This window comes from Mus musculus (assembly GCF_000001635.26).
Source record: "Mus musculus strain C57BL/6J unplaced genomic contig, GRCm38.p6 C57BL/6J MSCHRUN_CTG13".
NCBI lineage: Eukaryota > Metazoa > Chordata > Mammalia > Rodentia > Muridae > Mus > Mus musculus.
Genome location: NT_166443.1, coordinates 259 through 7,919, shown reverse-complemented (window position 1 = coordinate 7,919; position 7,661 = coordinate 259).

Here is a 7,661-nt window from a genome sequence, read left to right as displayed (position 1 = left end):
CAGACAATGAATATAGGCAGTGATGCAGTCTCTTCATGTTGAGCTCTTGACAAAGTCAGGGATTGTAAATTCAAGGCAGATGAAAAGATATCTTCCAACATATATTATCAACAAAGACTCAAAAGAGAGAATCCAGACTTTCTCATTGTCCAGCATTGTGAACTGGAGCATAATGCACTAAAACTATACTAAACTGTGACACATTTTGAAGTATTAAAATAGTGATTGATATGATAATTAATTTTCAGGGGTTCTTAAAGTTACATGGTGAGGAAGAGAACAGAACCCACAGTTTGTGTATGCAGATAAATGTTTCTAACTAATGACATTGACACAGGAAATAAAGTTAATGACTTACCTAAAATTTAAATCTGAATTATAAAAATTATCTTCAATAGGTTTAAGAATTTTCCAAAGGTAAAAATGACATTCCCTTTGGAAATCTCCATCATTATCTTCACTCTTCTTTATTCTCCAAAAGCAACTTGGTTCAGTCAAACAGCACAGGATGAGAGAAAACTTAAGAAACAAAAATGAAATAGTGAAAGCGCAGAGCTGCTTCATGTCTGCTAGGATCTGAGATGAAGCTGCTGTGAAATCCGTTTCTGATGTAGAAAGGCATCACTCACACACAGTTACACCTATGTTTCTTCTTTAAAGCTACTGCTGTCTGGAGATCGTTATTATATTCACAGTTCCTTTCCCATTCCTCCTATAGTCAGGCTCCCCTAGATACAAAGGGAAAATTCTGCCCTCAGGCTCTACATCTGACGGTCTGAGAAGTTTTCATCAACATATTTTTGAAAACATTGTTTTGAGATCATGTTTTCTACCCTCAGGGGCCATGACTGCATTCATATGCATAGCGTAAATCCCAAGGACAATCTTCTCCTGCATGGCTCACACCAGACCATGAGTCAACAGCCGTTATGTACGAACACAATGGATTTCATCAGACGTTCTTTACTGTGACAGAAGTTTAAAAGGTCATAAAAGTTCCATATCATTCAGATGTTGAGTTGAATCACGGAACATTATGTAACACACTGTCTAGTTTAGGGAAGGGCAGTCTCACATGCAACATGGAGCCTGGAGTTGACCATGCTCTCTGTTGTTCATATACTATTGTATGCCACTCATGTTTACAAAATCTCCTCAAACTTCCTATGATTCCTGCCATCTGGAGAACATGTCATTATGCTAAAACCAAAAATGCCTGGATTTTTAAGGTTCAAAACCCATCCTGTCCAATATCAGTACCTGTACAGACATTCACAGATATGCTGATCTCTTTCCTGATAATCAGTGCCTGGCAGTCAATGACATTTGATAAATCATTTCTTTGATTGATGTTTGTTCACACCTCATTAAGAAGTTAGAGACTAATTTCATATATTTTGCTCACAGGAAAGAATTTAGGTGTCACTTAAGAGATAGAATTTTATTTCTAATGTTAGCATACACCTCATACTTTTCATTTATTTCTACTTTGCATTTGATTTGAAATATTTCCATCTTGGATTACTTTTCCACAACACGCATGTATGGCTGTTAAGCTAATTTATGTAATTTCGTTAGATTACAATGAGTGACAAAGATGAAGCATTGATTTGATGTCTAATTTTTTGAACTACCTTATTTTTTTCATAATATCCATACTGAATTAAGTGAGTCTTAAACACCATTTTTTGGAATGGTTGGTATGTCATTGATTATAATATAATCCTGCTTTGGAATTTATTTTACTATATTTGTTACTATGAATAAACATTTTTTTCATACTTTGTTTGAATTACGACTATTTCAGTGCAAATTTGTTTCAGTAATTTTGCAAACCTACAGACTGGGTAAATTAAGTGTCCTTTTGTCATAATCTATAATTGTTATATACCTGGTGCTAATACCATGTCAAATTAACTGGGAGTGTATGTGGAGGCTGACTCTTCATGCCACTGTGACTGTTATTGAAATGCCATCCTGGGCTGTGGCAGTCTTTTGGAAGTCATTTGGTGCACATGAGTAATGGACTGGGATCCATACCATACTCAATAAAATGAGACTACAGGTCAAACATTCAGGTGTTGAATAATCTTGAATTTGGATTTGCCCAGATTTGGAGGTGAGGATCCATGTGCTTTTCTGCAGAGACATCCTCCATGTTGCTTGGAACACAAATAGTATTTTTTAAAATTTCTTTTCTTTTTGCCTAAAGTTCATGTTATGTACTTGTTTTGGAGGAAAGAAGGCAGAGCACACATCATCGTGTCCTTCCCGATTATCAAAGGAATCTTTGGTTTCTTTTCTTCCTTTAAGCTGTTCTGTTGGGTGGCAAGCTTAATACATTGCAGTACTTTATGGGTCTATAAAACAAAGTTTTCTTCTATGTTTCTTCTATGTTTCACAGATAATATTCGATAGCTTCTTTCCAGTTGCTTGTACCTTTATTTCTTGTTGAATTCAGATATCTGATTCCATGTCATGCTGTGTGGAACATGTGATGGCCTCTATCCTATTTTGCTGGTATATTTTCATTAAATTTTGATGTCATTTTTTAGTAAACCATTCTTATCCTGTTTTTCCCCATTAATCAGACACTGATTTGTGATTCTTCACTCACTTGAAACAAGGTTTGATATGGCACAGAAGTATGATTTATACAAAGCATTGAAGCAATTTTGAGTATCTTCACTCATCAATCTACATGGATGGAAAGACTTCCTCTTTCATGAATTATATATGCAATGCCAAAGATGTTATTCATGAACCACAGATATTTGCAAGGCAATGTGAAGCCCATTATACATCTGTGCACCAACAAAGATAATTTCAGTTTCTTTATTACAAATATCATCTTAGTCTAATATAATTTAAATGATTTTGGAAGAAAATTCAACTTATTCTAATGAAACTAAATCTGACATGTTATAGCTTGTTTAGACACAGGATTTTTAACCCAATGCATCATAATTGGCATGCCATATTACTTCACTGACATTCAATGTTCAATCAGGATTCTTGATGGTGATACTACCAAGGTGTCCCCTTAAAACCCTTAATCCATCATACTAGGCTTACAATAAAGGGTCCAATTTCCCTTCCAATCTTCATTGTCCCATATATATAACTATAATAATATTGAATACCAAAAAATAATTTCAATATTATATAAAAATTTTACACCTGAAGGACCTCAGTAATCTGAACTTATGAAAGCAGGGTGTACCTCCCACCCCAACCAACCTACCTGTCTGACAGAAGGTCTTCCATAATTAAGATCATAGATGAGCCCTTTGGCTGAATACACACATCATTTGGGACCTCCACACAGCTAACCTCATTAGGTATTTATTGAGCTCTTCCTAAGTACTATTGTCTTTCCAGTTTGCTTCCCCATCAGAAACTATTGAAGATAAATATGCCTTCCCCTGACTCAAAGCCAACCTGGCTCCTATTAGATCTGCCTAAACCAGAGACAGTGGGATATACGATGGTTGTACCAAGCAAAGACACTGAAGGCATTCCCTAACCAGATACAGCACTTCCTGACTCCCAGGAGGCCTTCTGGAATCCAGGTCACACTACACTACTTATATCCAAATAGTACTGATCCAGTCCTAGATACCCAGGCAAGTTAACAACAGAAATGACCAGATGGTGAAAGAAAAATGAAAGGCCATAACCTACAGAGGCAACTGTAATTTGGCATTATCAAAACCCAGTTTTCCTACCCTGGATATTTAAACACTCATGAAGAACAAAATTTTGAGCTAAAATTGCATCTCATGAAGATGACAAATTCCTTTAATGAGGATAAAATAACACAGTTAAAGAAATACAGAAAACCACAAGCTAACAGGTAGAAGCCCTTAGAGAGGAAACAAATAGTTCACTTGAAGACATGAGAGAAAACACAATTTAAAAGGTGTTGGAATGGAACAAAACAGGCAACCCCAAAAAATGGGAAAAGAAACAATAAAGAAATTCAAAACCTCTTCTGCACGTTCATCAGACTCCCGGCACATAGAGGAAAGCTTTCCTTACACCACCCATCTTCCCTGATCTCTGAGACCCCTGCACAAAGCCAAGTTTCACTCAGTAGCATGAGAGCCCCGGACTACATCCATTCCCCTACAAACTCTCCACCCACCTTCATGTGATCTAAGGCTCCTGAATCATAAAGAACTGGAGGTCTGAAAACAGAATTTTGTTGCTGTTGATATTATTTTCCTTTTTATTAGTTATTTTCTTTATTTACGTTTCAAATGCTATCCTGACAGTCCCCTGTACCCTGCCCTTGCCCCTGCACTGCTCCCCAACCCACCCACTCCTGCTTCAGGCCCCTGGCGTTCCCCTGTACTGGGGCATATAATCTTCCCAAGAACAAGGGCGTCTCCTCCCATTGATGGCCTACTAGGCCGTCCACAGCTACATATGCAACTAGTAGAGACACAAGCTCTGGGGTGGGGGGTAATGGTTAGTTCATATTCTTGTTCCTCCTATACAATTGTAACTCCCTTTAGCTCCTTGGGTACTTTCTCTAATTCCTTCACTAAGGGCCCTGTGTTCCATCCAATAGATGACTCTAAGCATCCACTTCTGTATTTCCCAGGCACTGGCATAGCCTCACAAGAGACAGTTGTATCAGGGTCCTGTAGGAAAGCTTGCTGGCATCTTCAACAGTCTCTGGGTTTTGTGGTTGTTTATGGGATGGATCCCCAAGTGGAGCAGAATCTTGATGGTCCTTCCTTCTGTCTCAGCTCTGAACTTTGTCTCTATAACTACTTCCATGGGTATTTTGTTCCCTTCTATGAAGGAACGAAATATCCACACTTTGGTCTTCCTTCTTGAGTCTCATGTGTTTTAGAAATTGTATCTTGGGTATTTTAAGTTTCTGGGTTCATATCCACTTATCAGTGAGTACATATCATGTGTGCTCTTTTGTGATTGGGTTACCTCACTCGGGATGATGGATCTCATCTATTTACCTAAGAATTTCATAAATTCATTGTTTTTAATTGCTGAGTAGTACTCAATTGTGTAAACGTACCAAATTTTCTGTATCTATTCCTCTGTTGAAGGACATCTGGGTTCTTTACAGATTCTGGTTATTATAAAAAAAAGACTGCTATGAGCATAGTGGAGCATGTGTCCTTATTACAAGTTGGTACATCTTCTGGGAATATGCCCAGGAGAAATATTGTTGGATCCTCTGGTAGTACTATGTCTAATTTTCTGAGGAACCACCAGACTGATTTCCAGAGTGGTTGTACCAGCTTACAACTCCACGAACAATGGAGGAGTATTCCTCTTTCTCCACAACTTCGTCAGCATCTACTGTCACCTGAATTTTTTATCTTAGCCATTCTGACTGGTGTGAGGTGGGATCTCAGGGTTGTTTTTTATTTGCATTTCCCTGATGATTAAGGATGTTGAATTTTTTTTCAGATGCCTCTCAGTCACTTGTTATTCCTCAGTTGAAAATTCTTTGTTTAGCTCTGTACCCCATTTTTTAATAGAGCCATTTGATTTTCTGGAGTCCATCTTCTTGAGTTCTTTATATATATTGGATATTAGCCCCCTATCTGATTTAGGATCAGAAAAAAATCCTTCCCTAATCTGTTACTTGCCTTTTTGTCTTATTGGTATTATCTTTCACCTTACAGAAGCTTTGCAATTTTGTGATGTCCCATTTGTCGATTCTCAATGAATGCAAGCTCACTTATGACTCACTATCAACTCTCTACACTTAAAATCGTTTCTACTAATTTGACTCATCAGTTTTTCCAACATGAATATAACAGTATCCAATAGGCACCGTTTGAAAGTCCTGAGAGCTCTTGTTATAGCTATAACACTGTTGACATAACAGAGGATGCTAATGGCTCTCCAGGATATAACAGTATCTACTGAGAAGGTACTGCTGATGTCATGGGGAATGGCCTTTAACTCTCTGTTAATGTTGTTGCTGTGTTGATAAGAATTTGAAGTGCATTTTCCAAGATACTCTCCAGGGACATAGCCCTTGAGAATCTCCTCCTTCCAAAGCCAGATAATTCTCTTGGCCTGAATGGAAACACTTGAGCTCTTACAACATGGGGAACTGAGTCTTCACTTTCCAAAGCCTGCTAAGGAATGGCTCATACCTTCCTCAAAATGCCCCCATTCATCAACAAAAGAAATTAAATACTACTGAGTTGCCACACACACACTCTAGTGAAGTCAGCTTGACAGGCTGAGAAGCCTAAAAGCCACTCACGAGGCAAAGAGTTTCACAGAAACTCACCTCATGGAGTTTTGGCGTTATCATTTACCCATATACTCATACCTTATTCCTGCGTTAGTCTGGGTTATAAAAAAATTCTGTTATAGTTAAGTCTCCCCAATGTTCCAAGGTCCCAGAAACCGAGCTTAGAATCCTGTAAGAATGCAGTAAGGAAGTTACCTATTCAGTTACTAATTAAGCATTACAAAAGACAGAGCCAGTAGCTCAGAGCTGGTCTACAAAATATTTACCAAGAACAGTAACAATTCTCACCCAAACAAGGGAATAATAGAGCTAGGGAATCCCACTGAAACAGAGATCTTCTCTACAGCTAGGTATAGTGAGCTTCACATTAGAAGCAAGTTAGTATATTCTTCTGTAGACCCAGAAAATAGGGTGTTGGGGTATTGCAGTATTCATCATAAGGTCTGCTAGTGCAGAACCCCGAGGTGGGTTTAACAATAGACTAGTTTACACTTGGCTTCCTTCTTTTGTGGCAGCAACCTGGTCTCCAACTTCTTTTGACGTATACATTCCTTTTGTATTGTGTCACTGTAACTTGGTGGATTGTATTTTGCCTGGTCTCTTGTTATTTGTTTGGTATAAAAGTTAACCAGTACCCGGGAGCTCTTGTCTTTAGCTGCATATGTATCAAAAGATGGCCTAGTCGGTCATCACTGCAAAGAGAGGCCCATTGGACTTGCAAACTTTATATGCCCCAGTACAGGGGAACGCCAGGGCCAAAAAGGGGCAGTGGGTGGGTAGGGGATTGGGGGGGGTGTATGGGGGACCTTTGGGATAGCATTGAAAATGTAAACGAGGAAAATACCTAATAAAAAAAAAACGAAAAAAAAGTTTGATGCTCGACCTGACAGAATACATTCAGATTCTACACAATCTCACGTGTTGGTCTGTCTGTCATTTGCCCACCTTTGCCCACCTGCCCCAGAGACCCATTCCACCCAGACAAAGGGACCCAAAAGGGTCTGCAACACTGAGTGCAAACACCGGGATGAATGCAAAGGAGGAAAGATGACCTGCCTCATTATGTACAGGTGCCTGAAACGTGTTCAACATGGGATGTGGGTTAGCAGTACAGTCTTAGAAGCCATGCATTTAGTCTTTGAAAGTTGCCCCAAGTCACAAAACAGCCTGGTATAAATTCTGTTGTGGTTACTAAAGTTCACAATTACACGAAGAGCACATTAATAAAAAGAATCAAACTGAGAAAGGAAAAGTGTCAAATGTAGGTTTAAATAAAAAAGGGGCAGCAGGAAGTCGAATGGAGCTAAATCCTGTGTTCAAGGAGATAAACAGAATAAGGGAGTGGTGCCTTGCCAAGATCCCACCCAGCTAATCTTAGGTTCAAACATGGTGGTACACAACTTTATCCCAGGAG